At 48.9% G+C, this 25,554-nt stretch overlaps 1 long non-coding RNA gene across 5 annotated transcripts in view; it reads left to right on the plus strand.

Moving 5' to 3' along the window:
* LOC308613017 overlaps nucleotides 1-25,073 on the plus strand; it is a 157,134-nt gene extending 132,061 nt beyond the window's left edge. For 3 of the 5 annotated variants that reach the window (XR_014015201.1, XR_014015202.1, XR_014015205.1), the window contains exons 4-8: nucleotides 1,187-1,312; nucleotides 1,575-2,437; nucleotides 15,810-15,955; nucleotides 20,975-21,113; nucleotides 24,941-25,069. This is a non-coding gene — a long non-coding RNA (uncharacterized lncRNA). Of the gene's footprint in view, nucleotides 1-1,186; nucleotides 1,313-1,574; nucleotides 2,438-15,809; nucleotides 15,956-20,974; nucleotides 21,114-24,940 lie in introns of all 5 variants that reach the window. The other 2 variants (XR_014015204.1, XR_014015203.1) reach the window with 2 other exon arrangements.
* The last annotated feature ends 481 nt before the right edge of the window (nucleotides 25,074-25,554 follow it).

Consider the following 25,554-nt stretch of genomic DNA (forward strand, 5'->3'; position numbering starts at 1 on the left):
GATTCTCCTGTAGGGCTTCAAAAGGAACAAGCCCTGAGACACCTTGACTAATATCAGACTACTAAGCTGCAAAAACTTTCTTTCACAAAGGGTCAAGGAGGGCTGGGAGCACATATGTGCTGCCCACCTGGACAGAGAAGGACCTGTGAGGCTGACCTACAGATTCTGTGGAGGTGGAGAGACATGAGCCCCTTTCTTCTCCAAGCTCTTTGCAGGGTCCAGCAGAGAGTCAGGCCACCTGTGAAAGCCTGCGGCCCCAGTATTGCATGCTGGTGGTGTAGGGGTCATGTTCAGGGAGTCTCTGTTGTCCTAACACCTGCCTGGGTCCTGGGGAAGGAATCAGAACTCAGAAGCAGGAGAAGAGCCTTTGGCCAGCAGGGAAGGGGGGGTCAGGCCCAGGGCAGGTCCATAAAAGATCAGAGCATCTCAGTGCTTTAGGAGGAAGGGGCTTCAGAGGTGGGCCAGCACAGGCTGTGACAGAGGCTAAGCAGACTGGGAGGGGAAGCACTTCTGGGAGACAGCAGGGGTCTACTCCCTGCCCCTCATTGTTTGCTCGTCTCACTCTAATGAGGGGGTCAGTTCCCCTGCTCTGATGATTCGAAGTCTCTGCCGGCACCCACAGGACGGTGACTGAGGCCTCCACACTCCTCAGCATGGATCCCAGCTCCCACTCAGATCTGGGGCCACAGACACCTCTCCCACCCCCTGCTGCCCCTGTGAGCAAGCTGTTCTTGTGAAACGTGGTCATAGTTTGTTAGGAGGATCTGTTTTCTATGGGGATACAAACCAGTGTTGATACCGATACACACACACGTCCAGCCATGGGTGGAAAGGGAAGGGACAGTAGTTCTGGGGTGTCTTTGCAGACCCGGAGGCCCCGAACGCCAGTCCCCACAGCCACAGCCACATGGGTCCTCCTCCCTCAGTTGAACGAGATGCTGCTGCACAGAAATCCCACAAGTTCCACAAAGGGGCCCAACTGTCCTTTCCCTTATACACACCTTTAACGGGTGCCCCATGAATCTCCCCACACCCATTCCCCTTGTAGCACCCTCATTAAGATTAAGAGGTAGCGGCCTCCACCACTCTCCACATTGCAATAATCCCAGTGGGACTAGAGGATGCTCCCGCTACGATGAGGCAGACAGTCCTGTCCCCATGGCCAAGACTTTTCCTCTCTGGTCAGGCCACCCACACAGGAAACCCTGGATGAGCGGAGGGTCATCCCAGCGCCGTCGCCTGGCCACTTCAGGGAAGCAGAGAGAAGCTCCATAATGACAAGGGCTGTCTCCAGGCTCCATCCTAGAAACTGGTGAGTGTCCAGAGGGCGGAAAGGCACAAAAGCAGCTCTGCCTCCCCAGAAGGTTCAGGGATGCAGCAGATGGTACAGGTGCCCCAGAAGGGCCCTATCCAAGCAGGCGTTAGAGAAGGGCATGATGAGGGGATCCCTGGGGCAAGTGAGAGCTGTGCGTTCCCAGGAGCAGCCTGAGGAGTCCTTGTCTATGTGGAGGAAAGGTGTGGCCACCTGTAGATCCAGAGCTCCTGTGACCTCCCTCATCCTTCCTTCCTCTCAGGATCGCTCTCTGTGGAGCAGCTCAACACCAACAAGATGACAGTGGCCTGAGAGCATTTCCCACGAAAACGATCTTTGTTCACAATTTACATACATCACTCCAAAGGTCCTCCTCCCACCCACACCTGGCCACACCCACCTCCCCCACCTCCCTAACCCCCCACAATCCCGCTCCCCCTCCCCACCCTGGTGGTCCTGCCCACCCTCCCTTCCCCCCACATCATCCAGGATCAGCACTGGGAGGAGGAAGAGCCCTAGGCTCCCCTGGAGGGCTGGCCCAGCTGTTCCCTACTGGCTGCAGTGCTTCTTCTTCCTCCACCCACGCTTCTCTGTGACAAACGGGTCACGTTTTCTCTTTCTGGGCTGTGAGGGGCGAGCCAGCCCCAGAGCCAAGGCTGGCCTCCCAGAGACGCCGAGGCCAGCCCCGGGGATGGGCAGCTTCTCAGCAGCGGCTGGGTGTCCACACAGAGCCCACTTCCTCGACTTGGGAGCGGCTGGTGGAGCTGGGCTGAGGCCTCTTCTCTGAGAGGAGGGGGCCTAAGGAGCACTCTGGGCCCCCCAACCTCCAGGGGAGGCCAGGCCTGAGGCACGCACAGGACTCTGGGACAGCCAGAAAGGCAGCAGGCTCTGCAGAGAGCCAGAGAGGAAGGCCAGGCTGGAGAGCTCCTCCTCGTCCTCACTGGACCCGTCCCTGGGCCCTCGGGCCTCCCGAACAGGAGAGGCCTCTCTGAGAAGAGATGCATCCCTGGGTCCCAGTAGAGGGCCAGTGCGCCTTTGATCCTGGGGAGGGGAGGGCCGTCCGGCCCGGAATGGAGAGACCTCCTGATGTCCTCGACAGGGAACAAAGACTTTGGGCCTACACAGGTCAGTGTCTGTTTCGATGAGCCTATGAAGAGCCTCAGAATCAATCTCTGGTGGGCAGGCTTCATCACTGACCCCTAGATGGGGGTCTTGGTCGTGCCTGTGGGCACCTTGGCCGGCGTCAGACTCAGAAGGACTTGAGCGCATTCCGGGTGCACTGTGACTCGGGGCTGCCCGCACACCGTCGTCCTCTTTCAAGGCCAGGAGTCGTTTCTGCACCAGCTGGTAGGAGGGAGGAGGACAGTGACGGCTCCACACACACGTGTGAGAGGAGGAGCACTGGGCAGTGGGACAATGGCCCTGGGGGGAAGGAGGGGACGGGTGACCCCAGGACTCGAATCCAAATACAGACACTGTGGCAGTCCTGCCATCCTCCTGCACCTTATTCCCAGCTTTGTGTCTTTCCCACCCCTCCCGGATCCCCATCCTCTCCTTCTTTTCACCCTGCACTGCACCCACCCCAGAACGGGCCCTTCCCCATGCCAGGCGTCCCAGGCAGGGGAGGGATGGACAGTGCTATGTGGCCCTCCTGTTCTGGGGCCCTACCTCTCCCCTGTTCACTGGGGTCCCTCTGTGCCCTGGTCTTCCTGGGTGTCCCTTGTGTCCCCTGTTCTACCGGGGATCCCTCCCTCCTCTGGTTCCCCTGGGTCATCTGGGTTCCCCTGTCCCCTGGATCACCTGGGGCCCCCCTCCCATGGGGTCTCCTGGCTCCCTGAGTGTCCCTCTCCCTCCCCTGACTCACTTCTTCGGGGGTGAGCCCTTCCTCCTGCTCCAGCTCCTTCTCTAGGGCCAAGAGATCCAGCTGTGGGTCTGGGGAAAGCAAATATGCCAGGAATCCAGGGTGAATGACTGCCTCCACCTAGAACAGAAAGAAGAGGCTGTGAGCATCCTTGGCCAGGAGTGGCCTGTGAGGCAAGAAGACCAGGAGGGAAAGTGAAAAGCAGAGACCCACCCCACTCTCCTCCACAAGGCAGGGATGGTCAGCACACACACACACACACACACACACACACACACACGCAAACATGCACATACACAGTCACACACAAAAGAGCACATATACAGAGGCACAAACACAGACACAAAGGCATACACACAGATAGACACAAACATATACACACAAACATCTGCGTAAACCTCCCCTAACACCAGGCTCAGGAACAAGGAGCTGAGCTTAAGTCCCAACGGCCTGAGCAGAACCCAGATCTTGGGTGCTGAGTGTTCCATGCCCTGGCATCTTGTAGACCCCAGTCTCCAGGCCTAGCCTACTTTGGTGACAAAGTCCTCCTGGGAACACAGCTTGTCAATGTAGCTTAAGAGATCCGGGTCCGAGTAGGTGCCGTCCTCTTCCTGCTGCAGCTCATTTCCGTCCTCTCCCCATTCTCCATCTGAGTCGCCTGTGGCTGAGTGGACGGGCCCCACCAGCGCCTCCATGATGTCCATATACTCCCTCACAGCCTCAGGTGGGATCTCCTCGGGTGCCTTGGGCTCCGGGGGTCGCTGGGACCTGTGTGGCTTCGGGCGGGAGGGCTGGGCGCTGGGGCCGGACATCCTGGGAGCACAGGCTGAGGCAGAGCAGGAGGAAGGGAAGGAAGGTGAGGGGCTCCCGGTCCACCTCCTGACCACCGAGCGCACGCTGGTGAGGGCATTGTTGGGGGACATTGATGTGGGTGTGGGGGTTCAGGGCCACCTGAAACTTCATGCACAGTTGGAGGGGGGAGGTAAGGGGGGCATCTAAGAGAGTCACATGTGAGGAAGTGGGGAACCTCCAATTTTCCAGGGGTGTCCCCATCAAGCCCACTTCTTAGGCAGACTTGGTGTGCAGTTCTTTGACAGGGAGGTGTGAGAGAAGTTACAAAATTGACCAAGTCAATACCCCGTAGTGACAAAGGGCATCTGAGACCCCACCCCCGCACCCCCCGCCTCGGTGGCTGTTTTGCTTGAAAGACCAGTGCCCCTGTCTTGAAGGAAAATGATCCACATGGGAACAGTGGCCAACCCTAGGCCCCTGTTACCTGTGCGTTCAACTCCAGTGGGAACCTGGGTGGCTGGCTGAAGGCCCACTTTCGGGGCTGGGGGCCCCCGAGGATCCAGCTTCGGTGGGGCTGGAGGAGGCAGGCCCTGCGCGCACTGCATCCACTGCAACTGCTGAATCTGCATCTCCTCCTCTGCCTCAAATTGCATGAACCTGGGGGGTGACGGAGGCACAGGCCAGCCTGAGAAAATGGCCTGGGTTCTGGAGCCCAACAAAGGCAGCCAAGAATGAGGGATTGGGAGAGGATGTGCCTTGGCGCTGTCAAGGCCCTGCGAGGTGCTGTCCACAGCAGAGAGCTGCTCCTGGAACTGATACAAGACCTGGGACCCTTCCTGCCTCACCAGCACTGGAGAGCATTCAACAGCATAGACCCAGGTCGCTGCACTGAACCAGGTCAACGGGACACATGGCTGACCCAGGGGGTACCCTCCTCATGCCCCCCCGTACCCATCCAGAACCACATGAAGGGCTGACAGCCAGAGGCTGGAACAGGCATGTGTTCCCCACAGGGGTCCTTGCCCGAATCCAGGACACTGGGTTGGGACTGAGAGTCCTGGAACATAGACCTGGAGACAGGGCTCAGGACAAGCTGGACGATGTGGATGCTGAGCTTAGAGGACAGGCCTTCCTTTCCTCTGAGAGGCGCTTGTTTGTTTGGTTTTGTTTCTTAAACCAAGGGGATTACCGTGGAGCAAACACTGGAAGGGCCAGAGACCTTTGGGCTGACGACAGCTGGCTTCCCCAGCCCCTTCAGGGATGCCAGGGTACCCACTCAGGCCACTTTTCATGAGGAGAGGGGGTCCCAAATCTATGTCAGTGGCCGCCGTCAGCCACCATTAAGGAAGCAGCAGGCTGGCGGGTGGAGCTCTTTCCCCGGCCCAGCCCATATGGCCGGAGTTGGACCCCTACTGGACTCACAGCTTCACCCTGCCCCGTCCTGAGACCTTCATGTCAGGGCAAGGGTAGGTCAAACTCAGGGGAGGGCAGAGCTCCTGGTGGAGGAAGGACAGAAGACCCAAACTCTCAAGGTGAGGGAGGGGTTTCTGGAGGACTGTAGGGCCTCTGGGCTGCGGGGTCCCTGTTCCGAGCGACAGCCCTTCTCCTTTGTCCTCTCTGATGAGCACCCCCACGGCCAGACCCTGCCCTCACCCACTCGCCTCACCCTCCACGCAGCCCCTGGGCCCAGGACGCTGACTCACTTTTGCGCCATCTCGTAGTAGATCATCCGGGCAGAGTTGCTAATGTGCTGCCATTCCTGCACGGCCCTGCACAGTCCCTCCTCCAGTGTCATGGTGGGCTTCAGGCGGGCCAGGGATCGAAGCGCTGGGCTGTAAGCACTCGGGGTCAGTCTCTGTGCCCAGCCCAGTCCCCACCTGCCTGACCCCACCCGCCAATGTGGACCACACGTCGCTCAACACAGCATGACTGAGCCACAGGAGGGTGAGAGGCAGGTGTCTGGGATGTGGCAGAGACAAGCCTTCCCGGCTACTGCCGTCACCGCCTCACACTCCCTCGAGGATGACCATCCACTCCCAGGCTAGAGCTGGGACACTGTGCCTTGGGGAGCTCTTTTCCTCTTCAAGGCTGCCTTTTCATAATAAAAATCACCATCATCAGTGAGGCGTGGCATGTGCCAGGCAATCTGCTCACACTTCATAGATTAGCCCAAGGAGTCTTCTGCACGGTCCTCTGAGTGAAGTGTGATTGTCCCCTTTTTACGAGGGACCGCAGGTTTAGGATGGAAATGCCTGCCAGGCTCACAACTCTAGCGGGAGAGAGCCCACGCCCTTAGGAGAGCTCTACCATCACCCAGTTCTTACTGGAATTCTCCACAACAACGAAGTCCAGGCGTGCATGAAGCACACCCCTGAGCCCCGCCCTCCTCCCCCTCCTCCGAAGTGACCTCCCCCGGCCACGTACACTCAAGTCCTGTATGAAAGGAGACGTCAGCACAGGAGAGTGTGGCATCCACTCCTTGGCTCCTCAACTTACACCACGACCCTCTCTGACTGCAAGTCTTCAGGCCATATTACATTGAGAATCATGGAAGAACAAGCTGGCTAGACTCACAGGGGGGTGGGGTCAGTCGAGATAAGGCACATTTCAGTCATGATGTCAGGGACTGGCAGGCTCGCCCGTATGGCCGACAATGTGCCTTCCCATGGCATGGACATCGCCCTCACACCTTGCTTCCAGGATCCCTAGAAACCTAAGCTGCGAGTCCATCCCCAGTTCCTCTTTATGTAAGAGCTCCGATAAGCTCACGACCCCCTGAGCGTTCACTCACATGAGAAAGCAGGAAAGAGCTTCTGCATCAGGACTCTGGGGAAGGTGTCTCCGGGCCAGTGGCTTGAGGCGCTGCCAACGTCGGAAGTTACTGTACACGCTCTGGTGGTTAGAGCAGTCCTCCTGCGAGGCGTAGGGCTGGTTGGTGTCCAGGCTGCCCTCCATGGAAGTGCCATGTGGCCATGGCCCAGAGTTCACTGGGCGAAGGTTAGGGGCCATCTGGGCAGCTGGTGGTGGAGCTTGAGGAGGAAAGCCTGGGGTCCAGCCTCCCCTGCCAGCCTGAGTAACTCCAACAGCTGGAGCAGTCACAATGGTCTCCATCGCAGGGGTGGCTAAGAATATGGGTGCAGGACATGCAGCACTCACTCTGAGGGCCCCTGGAGTGCTCAAGTTGAGGGGGCCCTGAGGAACGATAAAGGTCTGAGTCTGGGGGGCCTGCACTGGCCTCCCTTGTGACCTGACTTGTACAGTGAAGTTGCAAGCCCCAGGGGCACTGGGGCCACAGCCACCGTTAGCCACCAAAGGCATCCTGGGGAAAGCTGGCAGCCGCAGGCTGCTGCCAGGAGGGAATGCGGGGGCGATGAGAGGTGGCAGGTGCTGCTCCCAGGGTGGCCGGTGCTGGGCGCCAGGAATGGGTGGAGGAAAGGACACTGCCATGAAAGTAGACAAGGAGGCACCGGGGTTCATGGTGACATCCGTTCCCAGCACTGCAGATGCTGTTGAGGCAAAGGAAAGGAGTGAATGGAGGAGGAGAATGCGCAAGTGGGACTGAGGCTTTCTGCGGCATCAGAGTGTAAATCACAGATGAGAGACACTTGGACAGGGGAAACTGCAGCGGGCAAATGTCTTCAAGTGATTTTCATGCCCTGACCTCCAGTTGAGAATTATTCCACTGGTGACCCCACGCCCATCCACCAAGCTCCCTGACCCCTGCCTGCCGAGAAGAAATTGCCTCAGCAAGCACTCACTTGGAGAGCCTCCCTAAGGCACACCCTGGCACCTAAGCCTCACAGGCTGTCTCCCAAGACCTGGAGCTGTGTGGACATCCGCTCTGTGAGAAATGCCCCTCAGCCGGCATACTAGCAGGTAGGGGCCTTCTGCAAGGTAAGTTCTAGGCCCCCAAAGGCCCTTTGTGGACAGGGACTGTGTAAAATATTAGGGCCCCACCTCCTCCTCAGTCCTCCTTTTCCTGATGCTCAGTATAAATCCCCTCTTTCTTTCCTAGCCTCACAAAACAAAATGCTGGAAAATCTCTCTAATGGAATCCTGATACAAACCCATGACACTGGCCCAGAAAGCACCTGCATCTCAGAACAACCCACAGCAGATACGTAACATGGGCCAGGTCCTGCCACCCCTTCCCCAGTGCCCAGAATCACTGTCATCAGTCAGGAGTTCTGTTCCTAGGGGCTTGGGGTGGTCTCAGAAGTAGGCGCGTGTCCTTTAGATTCTGTCATTTCACAGCCAGTGATGGCTGCAGAGGATTAAACAAGGGCCAGGGAATTGTCATGTTACATTGGTCGTGGGAGTACAGACCGCCTGTGGTCCTTTCCCTTCCAGCTCCCAATAACGGAGAGACAATCTGAGATGCAGGCATAAGCCAGATGCCATGGCGATCAAGTTGTCTGAAACACATCCCCGTTCAGGAGAACAAGGTACACACCACGGTGCACCTAACGAACCAGAACAGATGTCATAGGACGTTTAACAGTAACACAGAAGATCATCTTCCTGATCCTGGGCTACATTCCTTCCCCCTTTAAAAGAGGAAGCAGCCTTCATAGACATTCCACCCGAACCAACCCCACTCCACATCTGTTCCCTGTCCATGAAGGAGTGACATGAAATAGGAACAAACTCTTCCTCTCAAGGCAGCCTGAGGGTCCACCATGAGATACTGGACAAGATGAAGTAGGTCTGAAGTACTGCCATTCCACAAAAGGAAGAACAATTCAGAGCAACTCAGAACCTGAGCCCTCTGTTGCCTGAAGTTACACGTAACGGTTGCCCATCCCCTGTTGAATCCAAGGCAACAGTTACCTGAACTGAGAAGTGAGCTCTGGGCTGGGAGGAGTGGACGAGGTGTGGGCTGCGGCAGTTAGAGTAACCCCCTGCCTAGCTCTCGGAGAGGACACTTCACTGCAGCTGTGGCCACACACAGCCCCATTGAATAGTTTTCTCACCAAGACCATCTCTCCCCACGGCCCCCTGAGATACGGTATGCTCCTGTTTAAATCCCTTTGAAAGATATGGTGAGGCAAGCTTCAGATGCCTCAGGAACACAATACAGCTCTAGGCTTTCCTCATGACCCTCCCTGTGTCACCACCAGGACATCACACACATCCTTACACACACGTTTCAAAGTGGCTTGTCTCCCTTCTAGAAAGAATCAAACTGTCTGCTGCCATCCTTTCTCCATAGCCAGGGCAATTCCTCTTGATCCACCTCCAACGACCCCTCCTCCCCAGGGCAGTCTCAGGTTTCTTCAGGCTCCCCAGTCTCCCCAGGTGAAATGTCCTTTGTGCGTCCAGTGCTCTCTTCTCCCTCTACTTCAGTCCAACTATGTGCCCACAGTTAAGTGTAACGTGTGAACCCGAAGGATGTGAGGATGGCAGGGTCTCTGAGAACACACCCCCAGCCTATAGGCTTACCTCCTATTGAAGCCATCCTGCAGGCTTGGGCACGGACTACTGCTGCCTGGAAGCCTCAATGAGCAAAGTGAAGACCAGGAGCCAGAGAGCGACCTGCTTCAGCAAACGCTCGGGATCCAAGTCAACGAGGGACACGTTTGAAAGTAAACAGGAAGATGCGGGCTGAACCGTTCTGCGGTGGGGGAGGGGCAGAGGGCACGTGGGTCGGGGTGGCGTGCTCTGGGGGGACATTCCACGAGGGATCTGGCAGGTAGGCAAGAACCGGAAGTTCCTTCCACCTCCCACAGTGGCAACACAATTGGCGTGTGCCTCTTTAGGCAGTTTATAAACTGTGGTTTTGATTCACGGCACCGAGGTTGAACATGACAGTCCCTTCCTTTCACGTCTTTATCCATCAACCTAGGTTTTTTGTTTTTTGTTTTGGTTTTTTTTTTTGGCGGTACGCGGGCCTCTCACTGTTGTGGCCTCTCCCGTTGCGGAGCACAGGCTCCGGACGCGCAGGCTCAGCGGCCATGGCTCACGGGCCCAGCTGCTCCGCGGCATGGGGGATCTTCCCAGACCGGGGCACGAACCCGTGTCCCCTGCATCGGCAGGCGGACTCTCAACCACTGCGCCACCAGGGAAGCCCTGGAGCTTTTATAATGAAGGAAAACTTAAATGATTTGCAACCAGTAACTTCATACTAGAGGAATGGTGAGGCAAAATATTGTACCCAGGCACTCGAGAAAGGCAGGCTTCCTTGTTGTTTCCTCCCTTTGTTCAGTCATTCAACCAATTATTTACAAGATTCTCACTCATAATTCTGATACAGTATTTGAAGGACTCTTCTCAAGGTCACTGATACAAAAATTGCACCGTGCAAAAATTAGCCAGTCCCAATTCTGCAATCACTTTTGTAATACTTCAAAATCCTACACCCCACAGACAGAGATAATCAAATTAGACCAAATCTAATTTGGGAAGACCAGTCACAGAAGGGAGTATCTAAAAGTCCTTTGGATCATGATCTCTGACTATTCCTGCACAGAATTTGGGGGCGGGCATTGACTACTGAGAAAAAACATCTCTGGACATGCATCACAAAACTTAGAAGACAGTTCATTTCCACTCAATCACGAAACATTAAAGAAATGAAGAGATACCATGTTTGTGTCTTGTGGAGTTTTCAAGTCTGCACCTGGAGGCGCTTAGTGCTGTTACAGGTGAGGGGTCTTCAGAGGCATCCTGTTGAGTGAGAAATGCTCTAATCTTGCATTTGACCAGAAAGCGGATCTGATGATTGAAGTTTCTTTGGGAAGTATTACAAAGTCAGGTCAGTAAGTTGATCCCGCTACTATTTTTGTTGTTGTTGTTGTTGTTGTTGTTTTATTGTCAACTGAAATTCTGCAAGATATTATAAAAAAGGAGGGAGGGAAAGTCAAATTGTTCCCATACTGCCTGTTGAAATTGGCCCAGATTGTCAACTCTTTCTCAAAATTATTTAAAAAAAAACCCCAAAACCGTACAAAGGAAACACCTGTGAACACTGAGAAAAAATATTCCAGTAGAGTAAATGCGTTGGAAAAACTCTAGGAACGGAGTCAGGAGACAGTATCATAAGAGTGTTTCCCAGGTCTGAAATTCTTTGCTAGCATTGTTCTTTAACGGAAACTTCAGGTGTGCTAGGGAAAAGGACCTACTGTTTTTTGAAAGGCATTAACAAGAACCAAGGAACTGCAGTCCAAAGGGCATGAAAGTACTTGTACAGCGGAGCTCTCCAGAACTCTTTGTAGCTAAGTGCATGGGTTTCACGAGTGCACATTTCACAAGAGCTGGTTTTAAGAAGAGACCGTCACGAAGGTTCCCAGCGAGGAGCGTCACCAGAGAAGTTCCGCAGCTTGCCCGACCCTCCATTTCTGTCCTCTCCTGCAGAGACCTCCTAGGCCCGCGCACCCCGCGCCTGCACGCCCGCGCACGCCTGTGCACGCCCACTGGGGCGGGGCTCTCGGGCACGCGGACCGCCGTCCTGCAATGGCTCCCGGCGTCTGTTGGGGCAGTTTGCTCCGGAAGACAGGAGCGCATGCGCGAGCGCGGAGGGTGGGGCCCCAATGGCTGTCCGGCGGGGGAGGGGCCTGTCATGGCGGCCTCTAGAGTCAATTACAGGAATCCTGAGGTAAGGGGTACGGGGACTTTTCACCCCTCAGGTGTCACCGCTCTGCGCTGTTGTTCACCCTGTGGGTTATTTGTGCCCTTGTCCCTGGAAGGAGACTCCCCACAATGTGGATTCACGCCCCCATAGAGCTCGATTCCCTTGAGATGTTTACCCCAGGATTATTGGCACCACTGGGGAGCCGGCTGCATGAAGGGTTCAGTGATTGCGGGGCCTACAGTGGGGGGTAAATAGCGTGTGCGAGCTATTAAACAGGTGCCGTTCTAGTCTGCGCGTTGTGAAGAGTACAAAAGCTAGAGGGAAGTTCTTGCGAGTTGAAAACCCTCATCTGGTTTCGAAGGTGTAGCTCAGGTGATTGGAAAATGAGTGAAGATGGAAGGAACACACCCATCGTTTCACTAGTGTCTTCCTTCTTATCATAAAAACATCAGTCAACACTTATGTTCAAACTGCATTCTTTTGTCAGTGATGCGAGCAACTTTGCTGAATGTGGTAATAAACATGTATTTGTAGTCTGGTGTCAAATCATGATTGATTTGCAAGCATAGATGGGGTCTGTACATATTTAATTGGTTGGTGGGAATCTGATAGGTAGTCAAATGTGTGGGTTGGTTTTGTCCGTGGATATTTGTGTTTGAAGAGAGGTCATGCCTGTGTTTTTGTGAAAGTGTGTAAGAGTGAGTGTTGTATTTGGAGGGTGTTGAGATGTGACGCAGGCATACTCAAGGAGTTGGTGGTTAGGTGTTTGTAATTTGGTGTTTGGGGAATATGTTTACATGTGTTTTTTTCACCCATGATTTTGGGGATTTGTGTGTGTCTCATGGTGGATTTGGAAGGATTATCTGCATATGCATAAGGGCAATGTCAGGAAAAGTAATGGTGTATATTACTTTGGGTGTCCAGTCTGTTTATTTTGTATATTTGGGGAATGTAGACTGATCATTTGTGTATTCAGGGCATGTTGTATGGTTATGGGGTGTTTGTGGGTGTGCATTTTCAGGAGCTGTCTATGAAAATTTGGATGTGTAGAGGGCAAGTCTGTGACTCTTTTATGGGGCTGGTGGATGTTGAATGTGTAGGTATGTTGTGTTTGTATGATCCTGTATTCTGCAAGATGGCAGAGTTAATTCTGTGTGAGAGGTTGGGAATGTAGGGTTATGTATACGCCAGTAGTGTGGTACTGTATGTGTATTTGGAACAAAGGGCGTATAGGGTGACATTATTGCCTATTTGTAGTGTACTGGGTAATTGTGGTTCTGTTTGGGACTTGTGGAGAGTTGTGTGTTAAATGAGTTTGTGTGTGTATTCAAGGGGCATGGCCACTTGGAGGAATATTTGCTGAGGCTGTGCATTTGTAATTTTCAGTAGGAGCCTCTTAGGCTTATGTATTTTGGGAAGTGAGTATATGTGTATCTGATAGAGAGGTGGGGTTCTACGTTTCTACAGGGAAGATGGACAATTGCATTTATATGTATTAGAAATATGTGATACGGGTATTTGTTAGTACTTGCATATGTGTGAGCTGGCTCCTGATAGCTAGGGATAATTTGGTATATGGAAGTTGTTTCATAAATGGTTTGCTGGAGATATTTCCATGTATCTTACTTGTGTATTCTAATCCGTGTGCGTGTCCGTCATCAGGTGCATGCATTATCAAAGTTTGATCATAAGGTATGGAGTTGTTAGGAGTATTCAAAGTGTATTTCTTTGGAGAACGCTAGGGTGTTTATACATGTGTTTGGTAGGAGTAAGAGGTGGTCTGTCTATATATTCAGGGTGAGGGTAGAAATATATATATACACACACACATATACAGTTTATATGTTGGGGTAGTGGTGGGGAGCTTGTATTCTGGAGAGGTAGCATAATGTATAGTGTTTGGGAGGGGATCCATATGATCAGGGGTTAGGAATATTTGCATGTGTGTGTCCATAGGTGTGTGAGAATTGTGTATGTATATTAGTAAGAGTGCAGAGGTTGCCGGTGTTTTTCTGTTTTGAGTGTGTCTGAGCATTTGGGGTGTATACTCATGAGTAGTTTGTGGGTGTGTGTATTTGTGATTTGTGAGTGTATCAGGAGGATTAGAGTCCTCTATGTGTCTATTTCAAAAGGTAATGCCTGAAGAATTTAGTGGTGTTGCTTGTATGTGTGTTCTCAGTATTAGTGAGGTGGACTTATATGTACAGTTGACCCTTGAACAACACGGGTTTGAACCACACGGGTCCACTTATAGTGGATTTCTTTTTCAGTAACTACTACAGGACTACTACAGGATCCATGGATGCAGAGCCACTGCATGGAGGGTTGGCGCCCTAACCCCCAAGTTGTTCAGGGGTCAGCTGTATTTGATAAGTACAGGTTATTTGTGTCTGTGTGTGTTTTTGAGGTCCTGGGGCTTTTTGGGTATGTATTCTGCGAGATGTGAGAGTTTAGTTTGTGTGTTTGGAAACAAGTAGACTGTGTAGGTTATGTGTGTGTACAGGAATCCTGGAGTATATGTATTTTAGGGCTGTGGGATTGCATATGGGTCTTTTTTGGGGTTGCACATGAGACAGTTGTGTACTTGGTGAGCCTGTGTGTTTAGGTACTCAGTGTGTACATCTGGATGGCATATTGGTTGCACATGTTTGTTTTCAGGCCCATGTTGTGTGTGTATATATAGTTGTAAGAGTGGAATGTGGGGCTTCCCTGGTGGCGCAGTGGTTGAGAGTCCGCCTGCCGATGCAGGGGACACGGGTTCGTGCCCCTATCCCGGAAGATCCCACATGCCGCGCAGCGGCTGGGCCCGCGAGCCATGGCCGCGGAGCCTGTGTGTCCGGAGCCTGTGCTCCGCAACGGGAGAGGCCACAGCAGTGAGAGGCCCGCGTACAGCAAAAAAAAAAAAAAAAAAAAAAGAGTGGAATGTGAATATTCAGGGTGAGTAAGGTTTCATCTGTAAAAATTTAGGTAGTAAGAGGTGGTCTGTTTGTGTATTTATTCAGGGTGAGGGTAGAAATGCACGTGTGTGTTCAGGATATATATATATATATAATATATATATATATATATATGTATATGTACAAACACATATGTATATCTGGTATCTTTTTGGTTATATATCTGTGGTGGGAGTTGAGGGTTCTACTTGGGGTGTAAGTGGATTCTGTGCAGATATTCACAGGAAAAGGTATGGGATGTGCTGGAACTGGTTCATAGTATCTTGGGAGAGTCAATGGTGCATATCTCTTCCCAGCTCTGTGTTTAGTGATGTCAGGTGGGTAGCTTGAAATTGGTCATGCTGGGAATATTTATACCATGTAGATACCATAAGTGAAGTCTTTCCCGCCTTTCTCGGAGAGCTTTTTATCAATCACTTGCCAGCGTACCACTGATATGCATGTTTGGATGTATGTATGTATGAAGCAAGAATATTTGGGCATCGGTGGGTATGTATGGGACACTTATGTGAATTGTGAGTGGGGCATCTGGGGCTATGGGCCTTTGTATATGTGCATTGACCCTGGTAATTGTGAATCATTGCATTGCTCCTATCAGGTTGGTCTGTTCTTTAGGGCCAGAGAATCCCCATAAATGTTGTTGATTCCCAGTAGAAATCATGCATATGGATACAGGGGTGTCTGTACCTTAGTCAGGTGGACACTCCTTCAGCATTTGTGTGGTCCTAGCATCTGGGTCCCTAGAAGGAGGGGCCTGGTGGACAGATGGCCATGCAGAGCAGAACCTTCACAGGTGTGTTGTTGGCATGACAGGCAGCAATCAGAAAGTCATGGGGCTTCCTGGCTAGGAGGTCAGATGACCAAGGGCTCTCCCAGGAAAACCCCCTGAGAATCAGTTGGACAGCTACAGGCGTTACTGGCTCTTCTGTGGCACAGCTGACGTACAAGGACACCCTCCACATGGGGTCCAGAGCCATGTGTCCCTGAGCCCAACTGCCCCAGGGTGGTGGGAACTGTTGCGTATCAGGCTGGTCAACTGTATCACTAGGTCTCAACCAACCTGTCTCATGGAAACCTAAGACCTCACGGATAGGCAGGACCTCTAGGGATCACTGAGCTTACAAGGACAGAGGTAGGGAGGCTTTGTCACTGAGGGAGAGTTGGGGACTGAGACCTGGAGAGCCTGGGGCGTCCCACTCTGAGGAGATATGGCTCTGATGTTCCCAAACCCTTTAGACATGTTCTCTGTTCTTTTCTGAAGGCTCAAGATGCTTCTAGCAGTGGGAAGCTTATCTCAGTTTCATGTTTCTCTGATAGGATGAACTGACCCTTTTATTCACTATTCTACATCAAGCTGCAAACCCATCAGAGGGAACCATGTGATCACTGTAGCCACCAGCTGACCCCACAGCCACCTTGTGCCTCCCTTGGACCCACCCAAGCATTTCTGCGCCTTCTTTATGGTGAGTCTTGTGGCCTTTTCTCTCTCATTGTGACTCCTCCTGCCAATAAAACATGCTGTGAATGTTAACAAAAGGAAGCCTCCACTAGAATTGGAGTCTGGAAGGCCCATAGAGGGAGCTCCCATGCCGTGTCCCTCATCATCAATTACCCCCACAGGAAGAGGTCATTTACTGACCCCAAAGAGGAAGTGCAACCCCTTTACTACCCCAGCTGGAGGAGGGAAGACTTCCTTCCTGGCCAGCAACAAGATATAGAAAATAGAAATAGCTAATAGAAAATTCCGCAGTTTAGCCAATGAGACGCCATTGTCACCTGAAGTTTTACTTTCCTCCAGTGAACTTTCATTTTTTCCCTTGATGATGACTTTCTTTCCTTGTCCCACCCTCCTTACTATACAAGCTTTCTGGGACTTCCCTGGTGGTCCAGCAGCTAAGACTCCACGCTTCCAATGCACGGGGCATGGGTTCGATCCCTGGTCGGGGGAACTAAGATTTCCACATGTCATGTGGCATGGCCAAAAAAAAAGAAAGCCTTCCATGTTGTGTAACCCGTTGGAGTATCTCCCTTTCTATCAGATGAGATGCTGCCTGATTCATGAATGGTTTAATAAAGCCAATTTATTCAAAATTCAAAGTAAGTCTTCCAATTTACTCAGTTAAATTTTGTTTTTTAATACATTGGTGGCATGCAGAGGTGGCCACTAACAGTTTAATATGTATCCCTCCAGAAATGTTCTGTATAAAAATATGTATGTGCACTTTTCTAAAATCCACTCTTATGATTGCTACTGCTAACAAGATGATTTTATGATTAAATGCTTATCTTTTTAAAAAGAGAAAGGTAAATATATTGGTGGCAGTGATGGGATCTGAAGCAAATTTCTGATAACATTTGGGACAAGGAGAAACAGGTGTGGTGCCCACAACTCCTTTGAGTTCACTGTCTTTCTGGCCATTCCTGAAGGTTGTTGGTAAGCTCCTCTTGGTTTGAGCTCCATTCTCTTTGCGTTTGTGCTCCCAATCTAATTGGCTTTCCTTTACAGGGCAGGTCAGTTTGGCTGGTAGAGGATTCTCCCTGAGGCCAAACCCCTAACCTTTCAGATGGAAATTCCCAGGACACAGTAACATCTCTTGGTTATTGCCAGTATATTTTTGAGTGGTAAACCGTAGCCCCTAATTTTGTTCCCTGGATTCCACACTGGGCACTGCTGACAGTGTAGTCTGCACTTGCCCATCTGTTTGGAATCAGCCCCCAGTTTCCATGCTTGGAGCTGTTGGTGGCAGCTATAGTTCTCCATTTTGTTTGGAATCAGTTTGCAGTCCCCATTCCTTGGGATTTGCCAGTTGGATCTTTTTCCTCCGTTCAAGGATCCCTGGGAATTGGTGGTGGTGCATACCAGGCCTTCTTTTGTCCAGGACATAGTAACATCTCTTTGTTACTGCTGATATATTAAGGCACAGTTTTCTTGTGTGTTCTTTTGGGTTGACAAAGGCTAGCTAAGGAAATGAGATCTTTTATCGCCAAAGAGTTGAGAATGCCAGCTTCCGGCACACCTGCTTATTTTATATTTAAGAACTATGGTCCTGGAGGTTGTAGATATTTAGAAAGATGGCAAAATTATACTAATATTAATCTAGAATTACAGTGGTCATTGTGGGGCATGTTCCAGTTAGACAAGATTGTTCATTTAAGGAAAACACTAGAGAGCAAGGGTTCACAGATTGCACAGGGAGAATGAGATGCCTGCTTTACTTGGTATGTAAAAGTTCACAGAAGGTTTCAAGATTCCAAAATAGCTTCGTTTAGAGAGTTAGAACAAAAAGCTAATGAAAAATTAAAGAGACAAGAGGTACCTGAAACAAAAGACCGTAGGACGGATGTGACTGCAGACGTACCTCCTACTGTCCCCCCCTTTCCGTTCTCACCCGAGGACTCTTGTTTTACTCATTCCCTGTCTGAAATACTTTTCTGTTCCAAAGAGAATATTTAACAATTGCCATTTAAAGTAAAACTACCTGAGGTTGCAGGTGAGCCCCCTCAGGTGTCCTTTACCCCTTGGTCAAAGACTGAACTGAGAGCTGTAGTCAAAGAATTCTCTAAACCTAGGGAGGAACCCCCAACATTTTTTGAAGAATTTAGAGTCACTGTCAGGGCGTATGTCCCCAAACTGCTAGATCTTTATCCTCTTGTACACATGTTGGTAGGACTGGGTGAAATCCCAGAATGGATGTGGGAAGCAAAATGACATAATCCCTAGGATGATATTCAAGATCCTCAACGTAAAAAGGCTTGCAGAATAACAACTAACCTTTTATAAGCTATTCCTAAAATCTTCCCTGCTCACACTTGGTCTCTTATTAATTGGCCTAATAATGATCGATCTATTATTCACTCGTACAAACAAAAGAGGGGTGAATCTGTGGAAGACTTTAGAGCCAGTTTGGCAGCTCTCTTTTTACAGCAGTTGGTGTTCCAAGGAATAAAAAGACCACTCAGCCTCCTTTAACTGCCCTCTTTGTAAACGGATTATCTTCTGAGATTAGTGGATTGATAAAAGGGCAGAAAAGAGGGTGGGAGGCTCTAGGCCTCACTGAACTCGTGACTATAGCGGAGCATTTTGAAAGGACCCTGGAGCAAGATCACAAACAGAAATCCACCAAGCTCATAGCCTTACAGTTACAACAGCTCTAAGGCAAGGGACACAAAATAACACCTGGGCCTCCCCCATTACAACCTCCTAGGGGTCCATGATCAATTCGATGACCCAAAGTTGATGTTTCATTTGTAATCAGTGAGGACACTGGAAAAAGAGGTGTCCTCAAAGGTCCTATGCAAACTCTTCACAAATGCTCTCATATCTGTCTCACAGGGAGGGCCCCCCATGACCCTCTCCCCTAGTTGGCAGAACTCCAGAGGTTCTCTGGTCAACTGTTACCAGCAATGACCTTAAACAGCCCAGAGGAAAATATAATGAAAAACTGCCAAATTTTAGTTGATACTGGAGCTATGCTTTCTACTTTAAACCCCACTCTCATATTTTACTTTGAAATCTACATTAAACTCTAACCCTAACTGTAAACATAATTACCTAACCCTTTAACACCCTACCCCTAGCCCTATCCAGAGCTGTGCTTTCTACTCTAAATCCCACCCTCAAAGAACAACAGGTCCCTCTGAGTAAAGAGGATGTTTCCATAGTGGGAGTACCTAATACAGTTCAGAGAGAATTTTTATCTCAACCAAGATTCCTTTTTGCTATGCAATATAGCCCCAGTTAATCTGTTCGGTAGAGACCTCTTTTCTAACTTAAAAGGGTCGGTACATTTTGCCTCCAGTGGAGATCTCACCTTAAAATTTCCTGATCAGACTGAACCTGATCATTTATGTTCCTTACAATCTGTCCTGGACATAAAAGCGGAAGTTCAACAAAAGTTCCCTAATTGGATGGAGATGCCTGCAATTTGGGGGGCTACTTCTGACAGTGTTAACATCAGAAGAATAAAAAAATGCAAACCTATGAAGATTCAGATAGATGTAGCTAAACCTCTCCCTAGGTTTCCTCAACAGCTATTAAAGCCTGCGGTCATACAAGGTCTCATAGCTATTGTAGAAGACTTAATTGCCCAGGAGGTAATCATTCCTGTACTCGTCCCTGCAGCATGCCAATCTTGCCTGGTTGGAAACCTGGCAGGATGGCGATTTGTCCAGGACTTGGGAGCTGTTAATAAAAATAGTTTTTCCCTGTTTTCCTGTTGTTCCAAACCTAGCCACCGTTCTGTCACAAGCTTCAACTGACTTGAAATGGTTTACTGTTGGAGACCTTTGTTCACCTTTCTTCAGCATCCCGGAGGCCCAACAGCCAATATCTAATGCCTTTACTTGGAACAATCAACAATACACCTGCACTTTTATGCCTCAAGGGTTCACTGGGACCCCTTCTTTTTTCCTCCCAAGTACTTCACCAAGATTTAAGAACCCTCTAGTTCCCTGAGAAATCAGCCTTTTTACCATATGGAGATAACCTCCTGCTGTACTCAGCTACTGTAAAGATTCCATAAGGCTTTCATAAAAGATTCCATTTATTTGCTGCAACAGTTAGCTGAGAAAGAACACAAAGGAAAAATTACAATTATCCATAGACGCTGTTCATTACCTAGGACGTAATCTAAGCACTGAAGGAATTCAGCTATCTCCAGAGAGAATTAGGCTGATACAGGAACTTCCTAGACTCACAACTAAGTGCTAGCATTGTGGATTTCTAGGTTTAGCTGGTTATTGCAAGCTCTGGGTTCCAAATTTTTCTGTTACCTCTTCCACTCTATGAACTTATTAAAGATTTAGTTCCTGAACCCTTTGCTTGGGAAGATAAACATAAGCAGGTTTTTATAAGGCTAAAACAAGCACTGCAAGAGCTGCCTGCCTTAGGGTTACCCAAATGATCAGGTTCAGGTTGATCCGGAAACTTTTTTTTTTTTTTTTTTTTTTTTTTTGCGGTACGCGGGCCTCTCACTGTTGTGGCCTCTCCCGTTGCGGAGCACAGGCTCCAGACACGCAGGCTCAGCGGCCATGGCTCACGGGCCCAGCCACTCTGCGGGATGTGGGACCCTCCCGGACCCGGGCACGAACCCGTGTCCCCTGCATCGGCAGGTGAACTGTCAACCACTGCGCCACCAGGGAAGCCCGATCCGGATACTTTAAGGTGAGATCTCCACTGGAGGCAAAGTATATTAGCCCTTTTAAGTTCGAAAAGAGATCTCTACTTAATAGATTAACTTTAGGTTATTCAGAACCTTTTACTTTATTTGTGCATGAAAGGCATAATCAGGCCGCGCAGAACTGTGTGAGCATGGTAGTAAACATAGACCTATTGCCTGTTATAGCATACAACTTGATTCAGTTGCTTTTGCCTGTCTCGGTTGTCTTAAGGTTATAGCCACAACTGCAAGTTTAGTGGCAGCCTTGGCAGGTTTGACTCTAGAAAATGAAGTTTATTTGCAAACTCCACACATTGTCCACAGTCTTCTTAACGCTGAATTGACAACATTTCTCTGCAAGTATCACTAGATTAACTTCCTGTGAAATCCTGCTTTCACCACCTAATCTTTAAACGTTACAACGTTCTCAATCCTGCTACACTACTACCTCTGTCTCACAAAGGTGAGGGCCGTGACTGTAAGGTAACAGTGTCCCATGGGAATTCCCTGGGAGTCCATTGGTTAGGACTCCGAGCTTCCACTGCAGGGAGCGCGGGTTGGATCTCTGGTCGAGGAACTAAGATCCCACGAGCCACATGGCGTTGCCCAAAACAAAAACAAAACAAACAAACAGAAAACAGTGTCCCATTTTGTGATACCGTGTCCTGAGTAAAGATGTTACCAAGTCCAAGCTTGCTCTGCTTGCCGCACGACAGGCCATAAATCGGAGATGAGGTGTTGAGGCAAGGAATATGACTTTATTCGGAAAGCCAGCAGACCGACAAGATGGCAGAGTAAAGTCTCAAAATCACCATCTTATCGGGGTTCGGGTGCCCGTTTCTTTTATAATACAGAGATGGGGAGGAGATGAGGAGGTAAAGTAAGAAGGCCATATGTTTTGTGAATAGCCCCTCGAATGGCCAGCCTCGGGGAGGAGATGTGTTAATTTCTTCTTAATTGTAGCCATCCACAGGTGGAAGGAGTCCATATGTTTCCCTGAACAAAGGCACTTTGGTTTAACATTCAGACAGAGCGACAGGGTTCCCCGAGGCAGGCCATTATGTACAGGTACAGACAGTATCCTTTTAGTGAACAAAAGCAGCAGAAGGCAAAGTTTAAAGTAAAAGGAACAGATCCAACGTGTAGTCAGATTTGGCTCTTCCCTGTTACAATTCCCTACTGTCAATGTCCATCCCACAGTCTTGTGGATAAAAGGGGGTGACGGCCCTTCTAATTGCTTCGTCAGATGAATCTTTCCGGGAGTGTCCACCATTGGTGCCAATGTTCCAAACGTTGGGTTTTTGTTTTTTTTGTTCCTCTCTGGAAAGTGTGTCCTTTACACCTGTAGCCTTAAAAAAATATTCTCAGCCTAAAAGTTGAGAGTTATGATCGCTTTGATGGGAATTTTGAGGGCTTCAAGCCTGGGAGGCAGCATCTCAAGTTAAGGAATTTAGCACTTTTCTATGTACGGGAAGATGCAAGAGTCTGGGCTCACTGAAATCAGTCATTTGATATGTACCTCAGCTATCCGGGGCCTGTATCCTATATTCTCATATCCTGAGTTTCGTCAGGGCTCACCGGCTCACGTTGGGGGGCTGTAGTCGCTAATGACTGATGTGTGAGGAAATATTCCATTTCTCAGATCCTCTCCTCTTGGTCAGGATTTTTTTTTTTTTTTTTTTTTTTTTTTGCTGTACGCGGGCCTCTCACTGCTGCGGCCTCCCCCGCCGCGGAGCACAGGCTCCGGACGCGCAGGCCCAGCAGCCATGGCTCACGGGCCCAGCCACTCCACAGCATGCGGGATCCTCCCGGACCGGGGCACGAACCCGTGTCCGCTGCATTGGCAGGCGGACTCTCAACCACTGCGCCACCGGGGAAGCCCTTGGTCAGGATTTTGACCAATATTTGGGAGACATTTCAGGATCAAATTTTGTCCCACGGTGCTGGGAGGCTCATCCCAGGTCAGGGGAGAATTCTTGTTATGCCACTCCAGGTGCTAGTTTTTGGATTAGGCCCTATTGATAATTAAAGATCTTCTGGATCCTCTATCTAATTATGATCCAGGAGACATTTTCCCTTGTTGCTTTTTCTTGTACCTAGAATCACACTATTACAATTATTTCATGTTATAAATGTGGTCTATTTCCTCAAGATGTTTAGCCATTGAAGTATTGTTGGAGGCCTGGTTACATACTGGGTAAGAGACTGGAAGAGACACCAATCTTATAAAGTAGACAGGATATAAGTAATGCAGCTAGTACCGTTAACAAAGACACAGTACAGCAGGGAGACACAAAGAGCAAACAATCTGGAAACAAAGAACAATGATCAGTATAACTACTTGTAATCCAATAGCAATAGCGAGCGACCAGAGGTACCATAACTGATTTAGTGAGCCATCCGCTGTTTCAGTGTACCAGCAGTGCGTACTTAGACATGCATGGCTTAATCTTCGAGACAAGCATATGCTACTGGCAGGACCACCCATGTAGAGAGAAAAAGATAAATGTTTCAATTCTGCTTACAAGGGTATAATTTAACAAATTACTGTAAGTCATAATTAGTTTAAGGGGAGCGTTTTGCTTACACCTGGAAAACACAGATTTAAAACAGTCATTTTTCAGATAGAAACCATAAAAATTATAACCAAAATTATAACCATAATTATAACCCTTTTACCCAGGCATGTGCAACTAATCATTTTTGTTAACAGCTTTATGAAGCCATCAGGTTTCCCATTAGAATTCTTCAAGTTCTTACCCAGTTCACCTTTATGGTTTGAAAATCAGAAACTTGTATTTATCCAAAGGTCCTTTCTATAAATCTTCTTGAAGAGGAAGCATTTTTGCAAAGGCATCAGAGTGAAACCATAACTGTCTACAATGGCGAAAGACTTAAGAAGGCACGTTTAAATCTGATGACAGTGCAATTGACAAAGTAACGTGGTTACTGCGGTGACATGCAACACTTTCAGATAATAAAGAGAATTCTGACTGGTAACATTTTACCAGGACATACCAAATTTTAGGAACTCCATATAATCTGTAGAATACCTGTGTCATTTGGCATACAATATAACCTAAGAAGATTTATTGCTTATTTGACAACACTTCCCGTGTAATTCAACCTAATTAGTTAATATCTCTCTTTGGGGTGTTTCAAGGGCCCTTTGAAGCACCCCAAAGTTAGCTAGAGGTCAAAGGAACTTCATTATAATTTGATTTGGGAAGTTTTGTCAAAAAAATAAGAAAAGAGTTTAAAACAGTCAGATAGGGTCACATGTCACTGTGAAACAATAGTTATTCACTTAGCCAAAGTAACAATAAAAGATTTCAAAGGCAAGTACAGAACAGATCTCTTAAAAGGTAGAAAAACTTAAAATCTGGTATCAAAGGCAGTCCAAAATCTTAAGAAACCTTGTCTTCTTAACAGAGAGAAAAGCGAAATTCAAGTTGTGCACCAGCTTACTTTTAAAATGTATTTACTCAATTAAACTTATTTTAAACTTAGTCCTGACCACGTACAGAACTCTTTTTTTCAGGGTCCACTTTCCATAAACGTCCTGTCACTTACTTTAGCACAATTCTGACTTTCAAGTGGTCAAATACCTGGAGAGATTAATTTTAGATAGATCTTCCTAAAAGATAAGTATTTTAAAAAGTTCACCTAAAGCTCTTATCTCATTTGCCTTTTCTTTCCTTAAAAGTTTCTTCACATCAAGTTATTTCCTTGCTGACAAATTTGCAACAAATATAACAAGATTTTATTTAGCTTATATTAAAGCTAGGCACACTAAAAGTATTATACTTAATGTTGATGACTCTAACAGTATGTCTATATTAATTAGATCAACAAATGAACGTTAATACCAGGTCTTAATTAATACTGAATATTTCCCAGTTCACATGAACCTGAAGGTCATTTAGCTCAGTTTCTCTTGTATTTAGAATAGTTTGGTGTGTAAGTGCATACTTTTCTTTAAGCCAATTAAATAGAGCTCATCCACAAATCAACCTCAGCAATGTTATCCAAAGACAAAGACACATACAAGGACACAAACATACAGAGACGTCATGGTTGTCATTTCAGAATTTCAGCACTGAGTCAGGTACAGCCATGTGAAGCCCATCAGTTTACAAAGAGAGGTTGGATTCAAATTAGGTTTCTGGCAGATGGAACAAATCAAACTCACTTGTCTAGATGGCTGAATTTTTACAGAAAAGACACTTAGGTTTTTTTATTTATCCTTGATAAGTCAGTTTCTAAATTACTTTACCCTCTTTCAAAAAGGTGCATTTTAAAAAGATGGCAGAGATGAGAGTTCCTGAGAAGACCAGAAAGGACGTTTGCATCTCAAAGATACAGGCAAGTTTTTCCTAGGATGACTTTGTTTCCCCTTTGTTTAATATTTACAAGCCTCTTAAGATAAACAGGGAGGGTTTGGGGAGTGGTATCTATTGGAGAGTCAATCAACTCGTTCCCCACTGTCAAAGTTCCCTGGGGCTCCTGTGGGGCAGTTAGAATCGGACGCCTCAAGTCCAAGGGAGTCCCCTGGCCTCTTATAGGATGTCCGCACAAGGGAACTTGCCCTGCCGTGGATGTGGCTCCCGGTGCAAATTGGGTGGCCTGTGGAGTCTTCGATGGTGATACTAAATCAGGCTCCTGTCCTCTGGGGGTTAACACAGAAACTTCTATTTGATCCCCGTGGGTAGGGGAAACAGGAGGTGGTGAATATGATGGCGGCATGGGGGGAGGGTGGGCAGTTGGAAGAACTGCCGGTGCAGCTTGCTGTTTTGCAAAACACTTCTAACTTTAGCGAGATCCTATAAAAATTGAGTGAGCCATTTAGGGGCTACCGCCCTTCTGATCCTATATTTTGGGTCCACACCCTATTACAATAGTAT

Source organism: Mesoplodon bidens (assembly GCF_964165515.1).
Source record: "Mesoplodon bidens genome assembly, chromosome: 2".
NCBI classification, from domain to species: Eukaryota; Metazoa; Chordata; class Mammalia; order Artiodactyla; family Ziphiidae; genus Mesoplodon; species Mesoplodon bidens.